Genomic DNA, 18,391 nt, shown 5'->3' on the forward strand with positions numbered 1-18,391 from the left:
ATTTGTAATTGTCATGCATCACTGTGGTTCGTTACACTGACCTGATTATGGCCTTGGGGACAGACATTGGCAGCCTTATAGACCAAATGTCACTGGCTGGAATTTGGCAAGCAATTCCTTAACAAGAGAAGGAAGAGGAGGGTCATAAAACAGGTGATAAAGAAGGGGTCAGAAACAAGATTCTGACAGCAGAAACTACCCTGGCATCCTAGACACACCTCCATAGGGAAACTGACACTAGACACTTCCTCAGTGGTTCATGAAAGATTTATGCTTAGAAAGGAAGAAAAAGTAACAACTTTACAACCTGGTTTACACAAAGAAGTGTGTGGTAGCAATGTTGCATAGTGATGCAGTAGTACATTCTAGCAGTAGTTCTGTAGTAATGTGGTAACTGATGCTCTGGTCATTGGAAGAGGCTGCCTAGGAAGGTGGTGGAGTCACCATCCCTGGAGCTATTCAAGTGATGTCTGGACATGGCACTTTGGGACATGATTTAATGCTATGGTGGTCTTAGGTTGAAGGTTGGACTTGAGGATCTTAGAGGTCTTTTCCAACCAGAACAATTCCATGATTCCGTGATTCCTTTGACTAGTAATTGTATCTGATACTGATCTTACTTAATGGCTGTTCTGACTCAAGTAGTAAAGCTATGTAAAGTTGAATAAAATAATCAAAAATTAAGCTCTGAGAAATTACTTTTGGACCTCTGGTGTTGAGGGAAGAACAGAAGCTTTGTGAATTAAATTATTTAAGCTCTGTAAGCAGTAGCAATTCAGACAGCAAAGCTGTTAAAAGGCATTTCCTGTATTTGCAAATGCTTCAATAGGCACAACTAGGACTGTTTAAATTACCAATGCATTCCCTTTTTCAAGAGGGAATTAGCTCTATCCACTCCAGGTCATCACTCATGGAAGCCAAGGAGATTCCCTACCACTACAAGAGGTGGCTACTGAAGAACTGTCCTTTCACCTGGAGGTGTCCACACTCCCTCTGGTATTCTATCTATAGACTACTATCTATCAATTCTGTATCAACCTGACATATCTTTCTGGACTGCACAATGCATATTTGTAAAGTTATTATATCTCATTTGAAGGTCCAGGAGTTCCAATTTCCATGCTCTCGAAATCTGCTTCCCTTTCATGCTGCCAAACAGGCGCACAGAACTGTTTGTTCATTGGGGTGTTTATTATTAGAATGGCTGGCGCAAAAAAAGGGGAAAACATCCAAAATATCTCCCAGCTACAATTCTACTCTGAACTCACACTGATAGCAGCCAGTATCTGACACATTTGAATGTCACCAAGCTGCTCTGTCGAAGAATACAGGAGAGGAATGGGTAGGAACAATGCATTCTGAGCCATGGATGTCAAGCCTTCAGCCCTGCTGTCTTGGTTTTAGGAGTGAGACAGAGCTCTCTTTAACCCTTCTCACAGGATTAAAGAAAACACTCCACACTGGGTTGGATACAATTGCAAGGTTTAAATGGAAATGCTATTCACAATAAGTGGAAATGCTATTCACAACTACATACAGTACAAAGCATATAAAATAAATGAAATCCAAAGTGCAACTTGGGCACAGTTCACCAAAACCCTCCTCAGGCCAAAGCTTCATACAACATCCTTAAAAATGTCCCCTCCTTCCCCCACCTCTCTACCCCCACCCCCATACCAAACCCGAGTGATGCAGCTTAAAATTTTGCTTGCCAGCACCAGGCCCCAGCCAGGCTGCTCCAGGCCCCACTCCCACACACAGCAAAGACAAGGGAGCCCACCAGGAAGGGAGAGAGTGAGGGAGAAGGGGAGGAAACTGACTGTGCAGCCAGTTTATACAGCCATTGCAGGATTATGGGATGTGATAACAAGTTATAATTTCCTGTGTCCTTCTAGTCCCCTCTGGAGGTCCTTAAGGACCCCTATGGTCCTTTAAGGCATCCAGTCTCAAACCATAACACCTGCCCAAAGGACATAATATTGTCTGAATTTAGAACTGGAAAACTGAAGCCCTTCCAGCCTTTAGAGCACTGAAATGTCTCTCATGCATGTAACATCTCCTAAATGGAAATTAAAAAACAGGCCTTATTGTTTTTCCACCTCTGTAGTGAAACTTCTTAAACAAATAAGGTAAATAACAACAAACCCAAAAATAACTCTAAAGGCTAGTCAGGAAAAAAGCCAAGAACTGGCCTGCATTAGGAATAGGGTGGCCAGCAGGAGCAGGGAAGTCATTGTGCCCCTGGACTCTGCATTGGTTAGGCCACACCTTGAGTCCTGTGTCCAGTTCTGGGCCCCTCAGTTTAAGAAGGACATCGAGACACTTGAAGGTGTCCAGAGAAGGGCAACAAGGCTGGGGAGAGGCCTTGAGCACAGCCCTGTGAGGAGAGGCTGAGGGAGCTGGGATTGTTTAGCCTGGAGAAGAGAAGGCTCAGGGGTGACCTCATTGCCCTCTACAACTACCTGAAAGGTGATTGTAGCCAGGAAGGGGTTGGTCTCTTCTCCCAGGCAACCAGCACCAGAACAAGAGGACACAGTCTCAAGCTGCGCCAGGGGAGGTTTAGACTCGAAGTGAGGAGAGCGAGTCATTCGTCATTGGGATGTGCTGCCCAGGGAGGTGGTGGAGTCACCGTCCCTGGAGGTGTTCAAGAGGGGATTGGACGTGGCACTTGGTGCCATGGTCTAGTCATGAGGTCTGTCGAGACAGGTTGGACTCGATGATCCTTGGGGTCTCTTCCAACCTTAGTTATACTGTGAGACTGTGATACTGTGAACTTGAAAGCTACAGATATAAAGCAATTGTGATCTTAAAGCAAGGTCAGCACTGCCAATAGTTTATGCATACAGAAATTGACAGAAAGATAGTCAGACAGACAGAAAGAAGCAATCACAGTATCACTAGAAAAGATCTGATTTTGGCATTAAGTATCAAGGGACAAAAAAAGGACAAAGCCAATTTTCAGTGTGACATAATGACTGCAATATATAACTTATAGGCATGTCTGGAAATGCCACCACATCACAAGTCTGGACTTTGGATAAGGCATCATCATTTCAGTGTCACATTGCTATTAAATGTAATTCTTTAGAAGCATTTCTTCTAGTAATAGCCATATAACTTATGTACATCAATAGTTAGATATCTCTTTCCTAAGAGCACTTAGGAATGAATGTCCTGTAGCTGCCTATCATCACTGACAAGCCTTGGACCATTTTGCCCTACCAGTCACACTGGGTAGGAATATATGCTCCTTGAGATTAGAGTCCAATACATTTAAAGCCATTTTTTTGTGATTCAATGCTGATTTCACAGAATCACAGAATGCCAGGCTGGAAGGGACCCCAAGGATCATCTGGTCAAACTTTTCTAGGTGAATGTGTAGTTGGAATGAGATGGCCTAGCACCCTGTCAAGCTAAATCTTAAAACTATCCAGTGTAAGGGAATTCACTGCTTCCCTTCCAATGTTTAACTGTTCTCATGGGGGAAACATTTTCTTCTGGAGTCCAGTCAGAATCACCTCAGCAGTACCTTGCATCCAAACACCCTTTGTTTTTTCCATAGGACTCCTTGTAAAAAGGGAGTCTCTATCCTCTTGGTAGCCACCCTTTATATACCGGTGCCTGGTAATAAGGTCTCCCCTAAGGCTTCTCTTCTCAAGACTGAACAAACCCATCTCACAGTATCACAGTATCACAAAGGTTGGATGAGACCCCAAGGATCATCGAGTCCAACCTGTCTCCACAGTCCTCATGACTAGACCATGGCATCAAGTGCCACGTCCAATCCCCTCTTGAACACCTCCAGGGATGGTGACTCCACCACCTCCCTGGGCAGCACATTCCAATGACAAATGACTCGCTCAGTGAAGAACTTTCTCCTCACTTTGAGTCTAAACCTCCCCTGGCGCAGCTTGAGACTGTGTCCCCTTGTTCTGGTGCTGGTTGCCTGGAAGAAGAGACCAACCCCTTCCCTGCCACAACCACCTTTCAGGTAGATGTAGAGGGCAATGGAGTCACCCCTGAGCCTTCTCTTCTCCAGGCTAAACAATCCCAGCTCCCTCAGCCTCTCCTCACAGGGCTGTGCTCAAGGCCTCTCCCCAGCCTTGTTGCCCTTCTCTGGACATGTTCAAGTGTCTCGATGTCCTTCTTAAACTGAGGTTCCCAGAACTGGACACAGGACTCAAGGTGTGGCCTAACCAATGCAGAGTCCAGGGGCACAATGACCTCCCTGCTCCTGCTGGCCACACTATTCCTAATGCAGGCCAGGATGCCATTGGCCCTCTTGGCATCCTGGGCACACTGCTGGCTCATGTTTAGGCAGCTGTCAATCAGTACCCCCAGGTCCCTCTCTTAGGACACCTGCGTTACGCTTTGACAGGTGTACCGCCCCAGTCCAACTCCCCACCTGCCGCTGTCCCTGGAGTGGGTCGCGCCCAACATGCACCGGGTGCTTGGCACCAGAAGCGAGAGCCCCCCTCGGGCTCACTCTCTCTCAGCCTTTCCTCACATGGCAGGGCTTCCAGTTCTCTGATCATTCTTCTGGCCCTTCTCTGAAAACTTTCCAGCCTGTCTATATCTTTTTTCTACAGCAGGGACCAAAGCTGTTTGAGAAACTGAATCATATCTGTCTGCCTTCTCAGTGATGCACAAACTCCAGTGTGCTCAGTTATAAATGGGGCATTTTGATGACTTAACCAAGCACACCACTTGTACCAGAAAGTCACAGTCAGCCTACAGGGAAGCAAAACCAAATGGATGGATACCAGAAGAAATCTGGCACAGTTGTGTGCTGTCACTTCATCTCTTCCAAGTGTTCACTCATAAATTCATGTGGCCATTATTATCTTTGATGATTAGGCAGATGTCATTTACTTGGTCTAAAGTGGTTATCAGAATATATACATTGTCTTGATGACAGCAACAAAGAACTGGAAAAAAACTCAAAACATTACTTCTAGGAAAAAGTCATTAAAATTCCCATTCCCTCTGGACTTTGATAAAAATTATAACCTTGGCAATCAGCAAATACAGAAGTAAATGAAATATTCACTAGGCCACAAGTAAAAGGAAATTGACTCTAAAGTCAGTAAGAAACCATCAAAAGAAAGTTAAGACTGGGCACTTGCAGCCCAGAAAGCCAGTGACATCCTGGGCTGCATCAAAATAGCAAGGCCAGCAGACCAACAGAGGTGATTCTGCCACTGCTCTGATGAGATCTCACCTGGAGCAGCACACCCAGTTCTGGAGCCCTCAACACAGAAAAGATATGGACATGATAGAGTGGGTCCAGAGGAGGGCCACAAAGATGACTGGGGGGCTGGAGCACCCCCCCTATGGGGACAGGCTGAGGGGGCTGAGGTTGTTCAGCCTGGAGAAGAGAAGACACTGGGGAGACCTAAGAACAGCCTTCCATTACCTGAAGGGGACCTACAGGAAGGCTGAAGAGATACGTTTTACAAGGACTTGTAGTGATAGGACAAAGGGTAATGGTATAGAAATGAAGAGACAATGGACAGACACAATCCTCCTCCAGTCCAACAAGCAATCTCAAAATGACCTTAAAGGCTTTTCTGAACAGCCATTGCAACACAGCTCTCACAAATTGTACTGATGCACATTTCCAAGCATTTGATATCATCTGTTGTTTAAATATTCTGCAGGAAATCTATCTCCTCACTAATATGCTCAGACAGCTGTAAGGACAGTAACAGTTTACACTGATAATGCACATAATGGCTATTCCTCATGTTGACATCCAGCTTGCCTTCCTGCTTAAGGGGCTTCATTTAAGCTGCCATTTAACCATCTTTCTAGCACACCAAGAGAGGTCTGAGGGATCCAAAGAAACCACTCATTTATAAAATTAAATATCATAGAATTGTTAGGGTTGGAAGGGACCTCAAGGATCATCCAGTTCCAAACCCCCTGCCATGGGCAGGGACACCTCACACTAGATCAGGTTGCTCAGAGCCACATCCAGCCTGGCCTTCAAAACCTCCACAGAACATATTGAACATAAGGATAGTTTTTATTTCCTCACTGAAGCAGAATGTGTGACATGGATGCAAGCGGGCTGTGAAAACGCTAAACTTGTCCAACAGTATGTCCTGGGACACACATTAGATCCAGGATTGCTCTGAAACTTTTCATAAGTGGCTTTGTACTAGGCACACCTGGAATAAAAGACTTCTGCTTGAACTAAAAGGCTGACATTTCTCTGCTTCCTCAAGCCAGCTTCCTGAAGAGCACCTATTAGACCCACAACCAAATGAAAAGTCAAAATGCATTAAAAACCCAAACACTTTCTCATGTGACATTACTAAGTGCCACTGGCACCTGCCCTCCCAGGGACATGACACCCTGTTTTGCAGCCATTCCTATGGCCAACCCAGGCACCTCATAAGTTTTTTCCTGCCCTGAAGCCAGAGCTAGGCTCCTGCACTTGAAGGGAAATGCAGTTCTTGACATAAGCCCCCAGAGAACAGGCCAGAATCAGACTTCTGGTAGCAACGGACAATTCCGTATTTTCTAAACAACTTGAAATAAATTCTCACCTAGGACAAATCAAACAAATTTGGAGGAGAGTGCCTTTTCCTCCATTTTCCACATGAAGAAGTTTGTACCCTGTCTTAAGGAAGTTTCTATAGGAAAAGGGACAGAAAGACAAGATTCATCAATCTAGCTGCAAAGGAAAACAAACCACACACCACCATAGCAGGCAAGAGTATATAGAACATGTGCTGTAAGCCTACAATTTCTCCAGAAGCTTTGCCATGCAGCCTAGCTCAGAATTTACATGAAGTAGTTGCACCTAGAGAGTATCCCACCAAGATGACCCACTCCCAAAAAACAGCATGCTCAGTCCCCAGACATGGAGCCAGAAAGAGAATGTAGAATAAAATAGATTAGAATAGAATAGAATAGAATAGAATAGAATAGAATAGAATAGAATAGAATAGAATAGAATAGAATAGAATAGAATAGAAATTAACCAGGTTGGAAGAGACCTTTGAGATGATTGAGTCCAACCTATCATCCAACACTATCTAATCAACTAAACCATGGCACCAAGAACCCCATCCAGTCTCTTCCTAAACACCTTCAGTGATGGTGACTCCACCACCTCCCTGGGCAGCACATTCCAGTAGGCAATCACTCTCTCTTTGAAGAATTTCTTCCTAACATCCAGCCTAAACCTCCCCTGGTGCAGCTTGAGACTGTGTCCTCTTGTTCTGGTACTGGTTGCCTGGGAGAAGAGACCAACCCCCTCCTGGCTACAACCTCCCTTCAGGTAGTTGTAGAGAGCAAGAAGGTCTCCCCTGAGCCTCCTCTTCTCCAGGCTAAGCAACCCCAGCTCCCTCAGCCTCTCCTCATAGGGCTTGTGCTCCAAACCCCTCCCCAGCTTTGTTGCCCTCCTCTGGACACCTTAAGCTTTGCCATGCAATCAAGTCAACATCCCCAGTGAACTGAGGGGCCCAGAACTGGACACAGGACTCGAGGTGTAGCCTAATCAGTGCTGAGTACAGGGACAGAATGACTTCCCTGCTCCTGCTGGCCACACTATTCCTGATGCATGCCAGGATGCCATTCGCCTTCTTGGCCACCTGGGCAGACTGCAGGCTCATGTTCAGCCTACTGCCAGCCAGTACCCCCAGGTCCCTTTCTGCCTGGCCGCTCTCCAGCCACTATGACCCCAGCCTGTAGCACTGCATGGGGTTGTTGTGGCCAATGTGTAAGAAGCTTCCAACCATACCCAAACACAGTCTGAGAACACCTGATCCCAGCAGCAGTAATGGAGTTACTGTTTCAGTGATCCACCAGGTTCTTATGTCATGTCTGAAAGATTGTATAAAGCTATCAAAAAGATTAATTCATCCTGCAGTAAAGAGGTTTAACCTTTAAGGAGTAAGCAATCCTGGGTTTTTCTGCAACGTCAAACAACAGAGCATAATCCTCATTCTCCAAGTCTAAATGAGACGAATGACATTTTCTAAATGAGAGTGGCTTCCCTGTTGTTCAGGAGAATCAATCTACCTATGTAAGCTTCAGATTACCTTCAGGTATCTGTCAGACTGCAAACTCCAGCCTGACATTTAGCATAAACACCAGAAAGGCAGCAAGCACTTCTGCTTAGATATATGACTATAGTGAATAGCCATGGAGACAAAATCCACATCAGCCACAACCCTTCCTATAAACTCAGATATTCAGTGGGGCCTGCACTTGGATCACAGCAAACCCATACATGCTCCAGGCTTGGGGCAGAGTGGCTGGAAAGCTGCCTGGCATAAAAGGACCAGGGAGTGCTGCAACAGCCATCTGAAGGTGAGCCAGAATTCTGTGTGCTCAGGTGGCTAAGATCATCACCAGCATCCTGGCCTGGACTGGCAATGGTGTGGACTGCAGGACCACAGAAGTGATTGTGCACTTGTACCGGGCACTGGTGAGGCCACACCTCAATTACTGGGCTCATCTTTGGGCCTCTCACTCCAAGAAGGGCATTGAGGGGCTGGAGCATGTTCAGGGAAGGGCAGCAAAGCTGGTGAAAAATCTGGAGAGCAGGTCTGGTGAGAAACAGCTGAGGGAACTTGGGTTGTTTAGTCTGGAGAAGAGGAGGCTGAGGGGAGACCTCATTGCTTTCTATGACTTCCTGAAAGGAGGTTGGAGTGAGGTAGGGGTTGGTTTATTCTCCCTAGTATCAGGTGACAAGACAAGAGGAAATGGCAGGAAATTGTGCCATGAGAGGTTCAGGTTAGATATTAGGAAAACCTTCTTTGCTGCAAGAGTGGTCAGGCCTTGCAAGAGGCTGCCCAGGGAGGTGGTGGAGTCACCATCCCTGGAGGTGCCCAAGAAATGTATGGACATGGCACTTTGGGACATGATTCAATGGCCACAGTGGTCTTGACGGTTGATGTTTGGACTCAAAGATCTTAGAGGTCTCTTCCAATCAACACAGTTCTATGATTCTACAATCTACAGATGCCCAGCAGATGTTAATCAGGAAACATGACCAACAACATAAATCAAAGGCCATCAGGTTGCACTCTTCTTCCACAAAGAAACCCCAGACAACCAAATAACAGCAGCAGCAGGATTTATCAAGACTTTTATGTTACCTTTCTGATTATAGTATTGCAAAGTATGCACCAGTATACTTTAGGAGCCCCTTTTTGTTTTAACACATTACATCCAGTGATCTGAAATGTGCTTTGGCCTGAATGTCACAGCTGAAAGAGGAAGGCAGGAACTTCCAATGATGCTCAACCTGACATATGTATATTTTCTAGAGGTAATTGAGCCATACATAAATAAAAGCTTTAGATATTGATACTCCATGCAAACATGCAGCACAAATGAAAACAAAAACATCAATCTATATTTAAGCACAAAGAATACAAGAGAGTGATTGCACCAACAGAACATAACAGCTCATTAACACCAAATCTGAGGTTATCTTCAGGTGGAAAAGCATATCTGGACTTTGACAGCCTAGCAGTGCCAGCTCATGTCACTGTCTATTCCATCACAATCTGACTTCTTAATTACCAAATCCCTTGAGATGCTTTCAAGTCTGAACTCTAACTGGTATGACCTGCATAATGAGCCATGTCATTCAAGGGAAAAGCAGGAAATTACTTCCTGATAGGCCAGGTCACAGCGAGCACAGCTGCCTTCAGTTAATACAAAGCAGCCTTCCACAGTAGTTTTCTTGTGTTAACTACAACAATGCTCCTGATAGATAAAAAGGGTAAATGATCTATTACAAGATAAGGTAACAGAAGCAACAATTGATCTTGATAATTTAGATATCATACAGGACACTGTAAAACTTCAGAGCTCTCAGCATCTCATTTCTTCTCAAGCAGCAAGAATGCTAAATCCACAGCTGCTACAATAAAACCAGGATTTTGAATCTATTTTGTACATGCAAAGCAGCATATTGTCAAACCAACTCATAGAATCACAGAATGGTTTGGGTTGGAAGGGACCTTCAAGATCATCTCCTTCCCACCCCTTGCCACAGGCAGGGTCATGTTCCACCATGGTGGTCAAGGCCTCATCCAGCCAGGCCTTAAATACCTCCAGGAAGGAGACAATCCACACCCTCCCTGGCCAACCTGTTCTAGTGCCTTACTGCCCTCACTGTAAAGAATTTCTTCCTACCTTCCAGTACTTTTTTCATCTCAGAAAGACCACCTTTCCTCTCCTGAACAATTCCAGAAGAACCTGTGGTCTTTAAGCAAAAATGAAAGATTGGTTTGTGATTCAGTCACATCCTGACCATTTCAGACTGGAAAACAGATGATAATTTTTAGCTATCTTAAAGAGAATACAATGCTTGAAGTATCTGAAAGATGAAATCTCCATCAGTGTTTGGAACGTCACTTTACCTGTTCACACCTGACTCTATGCATGATGCAGATGTGTTTCCTTAAGGGAAAGCTTGTCCTGCACAGACATAAGAGTAATGTTCAAAAAAATGTTCCCATCCCCTCAAATGAGTTCACTAAAAGTTATCCTCCTATAAACAAGGCACAGCTAACTGCCTTTTGCCGATCTTATGACTTTGGGTAGGGTGACACTGCTCTCCTGCGCTTTTACTACCCCTCCTTTTAGCTAAAGCAAGCTTTTATGACACTCTTACATTGTCCAAGGGAGCCATAACAGAGACCACTAAATAAATTTGCTTGAGAAATTTATATGAGATTTGAAAGTTTAATGCAACTGCCAAAGGATTTTGGAGGGCTGGGAGAATTAATCTTAATACTCATTAAACGTATTGATTCAAATCGAGCTTCCGGGCGTCAGCGTAGGTGCCACTGCTAAGAAATAAGAAGTTTCCAGGAAATCTGTACCTAAATCTAAAGTGGTTGCCAGCTTTTGTGGAGAGGGGGGAAAAAAAAGAGGGGGGGAAGTTAAAAATACAAGTGTGCCAGCAAATGAAGTACTAACACATTATCATCCACTACTTGGGGATGCTTTTCATCAACTGAGGATGGGACTGCATGCGGTAGTTTTAGGCTATGCCTTTCAAATTTTGACACAGATTTCAAGCAGAAAAGTAGAAAAATGTAAATAAATCACTATTGGGGGTAAACAGGAAACCAAAGATAATAATAAACTGTTTCATTGGAGTGATATCTGCTATAAGAGTGGTTGAACCAAAACAATTTTCCCTCTTCTCCATCTCTCCTCTGCTTGCTTCATTGCTCTGAAGGGAGATTAATCTGCTTCTGCTTGACCTTCGCTGCATTGTTTCGGTTAAGTCTAACAGCTACTTTTTTCTCTGGTCCTTTCTCCTTTTTGGACAGGAGGTGGGGTGGCAGAGAGACAGCTTCCCTGGTCTTCTTGACCCGGGTTGGGGGTCTTATGTTGTTTGTGAACACCTTGAGTACTGTGTCCAGTTCTGGGCCCCTCAGTTTAGGAAAGATGCTGACTTGCTGGAACATATCCAGAGAAGGGCAACAAAGCTGGGGAGGGGTTTGGAACACAAGCCCTATGAGGAGAGACTGAGGGAGCTGGGGGTGGTTAGCCTGGAGAAGAGGAGGCTCAGGGGAGACCTTCTTGCTCTCTACAACTACCTGAAGGGAGGTTGTATCCAGGGGGGGTTGGTCTCTTCTCCCAGGCAACCAGCAGCAGAACAAGATGACACAGTCTCAAGCTGTGCCACGGGAGGTTTAGGCTGATGTTAGGAAGAAGTTCTTCATAGAAAGAGAGATTGGCCATTGGAATGTGCTGCCCAGGGAGGTGGTGGAGTCACCATCACTGGAGGTATCACAGTACCACAGTATCACTAAGGTTGGAAGAGATCTAGAGGATCATCGAGTCCAACCTGTGTTTAGGAAGAGACTGGATGGGGTGCTTGGTGCCATGGTTTATTTGATTGGATAGTGTTGGATGATAGGTTGGACTTGAAGATCTCAAAGGTCTTTTCCAACATGGTTAATTCTATTCTATTCTAATTGTAAATATCTGTAAATATTGGAAATACTGTTTTGCACATATCTATTGCATTCCATTGTAGATTGTAGTTTTGCCTGTAAATACAGCTTTCATTTGCTTCCAACTGAGTTAGTCTGGCAAAGTTAATGGGGGGAAATTTCATCCCACCACACTGCATTCCTTAAGTCTGGCCCTCAAGGGCCAGCATTCATAATAGATTTTTTTTTCCCCTGTAAATCATTTTTATTAATAAGAGATGAAAGAAGTAACAAGGAGTTTCTACATTCAAAGCCTGGGTGTTATATTGTTGGTTTGTTGTTGTTTGTGGTGGTTTTGTTTATTTTTATTATTCTTGGGTTTATTTTATTTAGAAGTCAAAACTGATTGGAAGTAGAAGCCATCTCCACACATTCTATGCTAAATGAGTAGGAAGGAGTCTAATTTTGCTGCTGCCTCTGCCCTGGCTTTTGTTATCATCAGAATGAATACATAGAATACATAGAATAGACCAGGTTGGAAGAGACCTTCAAGATCATTGTGTCCAACCCATCAACCAATCCAACACCACCCAAACAACTAACCCATGGCACCAAGCACCCCATCAAGTCTTCTCCTGAACACCTCCAATGACGGCGACTCCACCACCTCCCCAGGCAGCCCATTCCAATGGGCAATCACTCTCTCTGTATAGAACTTCTTCCTAACATCCAGCCTGAACCTCCCCTGGTGCAGCCTGAGACTGCATCCTCTTGTTCTGGTGCAGGTTGCCTGAGAGAAGAGACCAATATCCGTCTGTCTACAACCTCCCTTCAGGTAGTTGTAGAGAGTAACAAGGTCACTCCTGAGTCTCCTCTTCTCCAGGCTAAGCAACCCCAGCTCCCTCAGCCTCTCCTCGTAGGGCTTATGTTCCAAACCCCTCACCAACTTTGTTGCCCTTCTCTGGACTCGTTCCAGCAAGTCAACCTCCTTCCTAAACTGAGGAGCCCAGAACTGGACACAGGACTCGAGGTGCGGCCTAACCAGTGCAGTGTACAGGGGCAGAATGACCTCCCTGCTCCTGCTGGCCACACTGTTCCTGATGCAGGCTAGGATGCCATTGGCCCTCTTGGCTGCCTGGGCACACTGCAGACTCATGTTCAGCCTACCATCGACCAGCACCCCCAGGTCCCTCTCTGCCTGGCTGTTCTCCAGCCACTCTGACCCCAGCCTGTAGCACTGCATGGGGTTGCTGTGGCCAATGTGCAGCCCCTGGCACTTGGATGTGTTCCATCTCCTGCCGTTGGCCTCTGCCCATCTGCCCAGCCTGTTGAGGTCCCTCTGCAGAGCCTCTCTACCCTCCAGCAGATCAACTCCTGCCCCCAGCTTGGTGTCGTCAGCAAATTTACTGATGATGGACTCGATGGCCTCATCCAGATCATCAATAAAGATATTAAAGAGCATGGGGCCCAGCACTGATCCTTGGGGGACTCCACTAGTGACTGGCTGCCAGCTGGATGTGGCACCATTCACCATCACTAGTGCAGGCATAAGAAGCATCCACAGTATTGTTCTTGTCTACAAACCAGACCTGTTCCTGGGACAAACCTTAGCAAAAGCAGCATGAACTAAGAGAGAGTGCAAAAAGATTACTCAGAATGTTTAAAAACTGAATCAAATCTCAGCATTGTAGTTTGTATTATTTAGATATCCCACGGAGAATAAGTAGCACGGAAGCGAATAAATCCTGTGGATTGAGTGAATATGAACATCTTGTGCACCCCAATGAAGAGCACCAAGTTTTAGATGATAGCACCAATAAAGCTCAGACTGTGCTACTGAGCTTATCATGAACAAAAACTGTCAATCTTTGATAACATTTAATTCCATTCCCCACAGAGCAGCCTCAGCAGCCTTTCAGGCAACCACCAGATGAACAAATGCTTAAATGTCACACTTAGAAAATGACTTCATATGAAACACCTACCTCTTGTTAGCAGTTCCAGCAAAACAGTTATTTTGCCAGTGAAATGCAGAATTAGGTCAACATTTAAAAATGATGCTATTCCCAGCACTTTGTTTCTGCCTGGTTTGGTCCCCTGCCCTTTTCCCTCTCCCCTCCAACACTCTGTGCCTTCCACCATCAGACACTTCCCATTGAACACACAACAGGAACACTGCTTCTGATACACAGAAGACAAACCACAGCCTTCCTAATGCTTTCTCTATGCTGACCGCAGCCTCCCCCCTCAGTTCTGATTGTCAGCTATAATTGTATATACCACAAATTAAACCATAGAAACAATTAGTTTTATCAGCTTGTAACAGAAGGGGGGAAAAAAAGGCTAGAAGGCAACGCTACTTTCTTCCTTTTGGACAGCCCTGCAAGCCATAGTAAATAATGTCTGAGCTAGAGCCGTGGTGCTGTTTGTTGAATTCTACGTAAATTTGATGCAAAAATCAGCAAGCAATGGGATTGACTGAGCTACTTTTCAAGCTATTTTTTCCAACACTTCATTCTTAGTCTCTATTTGTATTTGCTTGATTTCAGCCTCCTACCAAGGATCCTGTCATGATCCTTTCCAGTCTGCCTCCAGCTTTCAAGCATTTTCTTCGGTCTCTCCATTTCTCTTCACTAAGCTATCAGGTAAGTGTCAGCTGCTAGGGAATGTTTGTTCCAAAGACATTTGATCACCCAAACTGCCCTAAACCTGAAGTCTAAGCACAATGATCAAAGTAAAGCAAATCAACGGGTGTGCTTCTTCAGGTAATTTTCTAAAGATCTGTAGCAAAGACAAATCACCAACTTAGTTTATAACAAGCCTGTGTCCCGTGAATCTAACAGATAAACCAAAAATGAAATAAAGGAAAGAAAAAAAAAACAGCAGAAAATCTCACCTTTCAGTCATAGCTTCTAACTCCAGGTGAATGCACTATATATCTCTTCCGCTTCTCTGAGCAATCTTTTTCCACAGCTGCTTCACTTCTGCCTTGCTAGCTGGACCTTACTTCAGGTCTGTGCAGAAGAACCCAATGCATTGTCCACAGAGCAGCTCACTTCTCTTATTCACCGGTATTCAGCATGTTGCTTGCAGTGCTGAAGCCAGTAAGAAGCCCACACATCAGCTCTGTGAAAGGAAAAGCCAGGGTAAGCCAGGGCACACGGACACACCTCAGGCTGGTCAGACTGACAGATGCCCATCATGGTGCCTGAGCAAGAATAAAACTCAGCTGCTGGACTGATCACACATAGCCGTCTGGAGAAAGAAGACAACCCACGAACTCAGGTCATTATTGCAAAACTGCTTCAAACCCATGAAAACAGGAATGAGCTGGTCTCAGATAAGCAATCATACAGCCTAAGCTGGATATAGAGCAGATGCTCAGCACAGAACTTGTTTAGCCTGAACGATTCCCAAGGAAGTGCTTTTTAAAATGATTGGTTCTCTAAAGATGAAATAAAGGACTTTGTCCCTGTTCTCCCCAACCAAATCTCTCCTCTTTCCAGATTGCTGGTGAGATGTTACAAAAATCCTTGGAAGTTTGCTACAAAAAACGTTCTGCTCAGTGCACTGCTTTTCAGATGTGAAGAAAAAGCACCCTACATTCTCACTCTTTGTCATTAATTACAGCTGAGACTCCTGTGATTCCTCAGAGAGCATAAAAAAAATCCATCTAAGCATGAGGAGGAACTCCATTAATTTAAGGGTGACAGAGCACAGGGGAACAGGCTTCCCAAAGATGTGGGGGAGTCTCCATCTCTGGAGACATTCAGTGCCCACCTGGAGGGTTCCTGTGTGATCTTCTTTAGGTGAATCTGCCTTGGCAAGGAGGTTGAACTCAATTGCCAGAGATCCCTTCCAAACCCTACCATACTGTGATAACAAAAACATGTCCAACAGCATACATGAGGACACAATGGGATCATTTCTTCTATATACTTATCAGAAGTGGACTTTAAGGAGAGCTCATTTTGTGAAGACATGTAAAAAAACATTTAAGGAAATAGGAAGTGCAACACCAGTTTGGTCTAAATATTATTCTCTTACAAGGAAATTGGTAACAAAATAGGAAAAGTATCAATTCAAATGAATGAAAATATGCATCCTGAAATAGTACTCATTTCAGCCAGGCAAAAATGAGTGAAGCATACTGCAGTACGTTTTTTTTTCAGGAGGCTAATGCACCAGCAGATGATTTCTGTGTGGCACAGTGCTTGAGCCACGTACCACAGGCAAATGGCACAGTGGTGTGCATCTGCAGTCCCAGCAGATATAAACCAGGTAGGTTTTAGCTGCACTTCAAAGCCACCAGGAGCACTGGATAAACAAACATAGACCAAAACTGTCAACTGAGGCCAACAACACTCAGCTGAGGCAAACCACATCTACAGCTTCCATGGCCTGTAAGTTAAGAACATGTTTAGAGCACGTTAAACCGATAGCTACCACAACCTGCAATTTCTTCTGTAAACCATTATCACCTGAGTACCGCTTGTTTCCATACTGGGACAGTACCATGGCACAGCTCAGACACACGGCAGCAGCCCCTTCCCAGGGCATGTTAACACTGGGCTTTGCCAGCCTGGGCAGGGAAGCCCAGAGCTGAGCAGCAAAGACCTCCTGTACAAACTAATGCAGCAGCAAAGGAGAAATGAGGCCAATGAGTTGTTTGCTGTTGGTTTGGGTAACACAGTATCACAGTATCACAGTTAGGAAGAGACCTCGAGGATCATCGAGTCCAACCTGTTTCCACAGACCTCATGACTAGACCATGGCACCAAGTGCCACATCCAATCTCCTCTTGAACACCTCCAGGGATGGTGACTCCACCACCTCCCTGGGCAGCACATCCCAATGACGAACAACTCGCTCAGTGAAGAACTTTCTCCTCACCTCGAGTCTAAACCTCCCCTGGTGCAGCTTGAGACTGTGTCCCCTTGTTCTGGTGCTGGTTGCCTGGGAGAAGAGACCAACCCCTTCCTGGCCATAACCACCTTTCAGGTAGTTGTAGAGGGCAATGAAGTCACCCCTGAGCCTCCTCTTCTCCAGAGTTTTCTGGAGGGTTTTCTGTTTAGTCGGTTTGCTTGTTTGTTTTCAATCAGGTTTTCTTAATAAAAAGAATAATAATTGATTCACAACAGCCTCTTTAGAGAAAAAGAACAAAAAAGCCTTGGTCTAAATAGGGAGAGAAAGAAAACTGTTCAATGCTATGGTTGAAAACACCAGGAACACAATCTATAATGACTTTTGTGGGTAGGGAAGCAGGGCAGAACAGTAAAGCTGCTTTAGCCACGCAGGAAATCATGCCTGAAACAAGCATTCAGCTTCCAAATTACTTTATATCCACAAATATGCTCCAACTGCTATAAACCTTCAGTAGTATAAACCTCCCTAAATCAGGAATTAGGTCTTTAATTCTTTGTCATAGGAGTTAAGATGCTTGTTTAAGGAGCCGGTGCTGAAGAATAATAATCCCCACTTGTTTGATGCAAAGAAAACCACAGCCACTTGCAGAACACACAATATCCCTCAGTCACTGTTGATATGTGTTTAAAACTCACCAGGTTCTGCTCCGAAATACATTCAGCAGAATGCAACACAACTTTTCTAAAGCTTCTAAACCAAAATGACCCACACAGAAACAGAGTAAAGAACAATTAAGAAGTGACATCTCAGAGTCAAGGTGCTGGAAACACCAGATTTTAATTACTGGTGCAAACTTCGTTCACCTCTGAGATGCATATTTACCATGACACCATCTGGAATCACATTTTTTTGCTCCAGAAGGCTCCTGCCTTAGGCTCGGTACCAGAGGGGGAAGAATGAAGGAATGGTACACCCAGAACTTCTGAGTGTCTGAATTCCTGACTTAAAGAAAAGGCTTTGATTATAGACTCTGCATAAAATGTGCATGTCCATATACAGGCATGAATCACCTCTGTGTCAAATGCTTTAAAGCCTCAAAGAGAAAGAGACCTCCCAAAAAGGCTCACTTGCCAAGACTCACTTTCCATCAAAAAATATACTCCATCCTCCTCTGCTTATCAGAGCTATGCAAAAAAAAACCCACCACCAATTGCACAGAACCTTTTCTGCAGACAAGTGACATTTAGCCCACTGTTCCTTCACATCTCTGGCAATCTTCCACTGCACAAGTGTACTAACCTTACTGAAAAATTTAAAGGTGAGAACTCTGAGAAATATGTCAAAGACTGGGGGAGAAAAGCAGTATAAGAGGGGGAAATCCATCCAAAAAATGAAAATCAAGAACAAGTCCATAATGATTCTCATACGCTACAACTACCAAAATGCCTTATTAAATTGCCCTGTATGAAGACAAGGAAAGATAAAGGAAAGAATTATGAGAAGCAGGCACCTTCCCAGTAATGTTTCTGACACAAAAGACCTCAAAGTCCTCTTCCTCAACAAACAAACACAACAAAACAAACAAACAAAGAGAGAAACTGAAT

The 18,391-nt window shown here is 44.6% G+C and overlaps 1 protein-coding gene across 1 annotated transcript in view; it reads right to left on the reverse strand.

Moving 5' to 3' along the window:
- The window catches only part of PCDH15 (protocadherin related 15), a 995,294-nt gene that overhangs the window by 823,523 nt on the left and 153,380 nt on the right, over positions 1-18,391 (reverse strand). The window contains exon 2 of the mRNA XM_054174769.1: positions 14,818-15,047. The gene's annotated coding sequence lies outside the window, so the exon portion shown is untranslated. The remainder of the gene's footprint in view (positions 1-14,817; positions 15,048-18,391) is intronic.

The sequence above is a fragment of the Dryobates pubescens genome, chromosome 30 (assembly GCF_014839835.1).
Source record: "Dryobates pubescens isolate bDryPub1 chromosome 30, bDryPub1.pri, whole genome shotgun sequence".
Lineage (NCBI taxonomy): Eukaryota > Metazoa > Chordata > Aves > Piciformes > Picidae > Dryobates > Dryobates pubescens.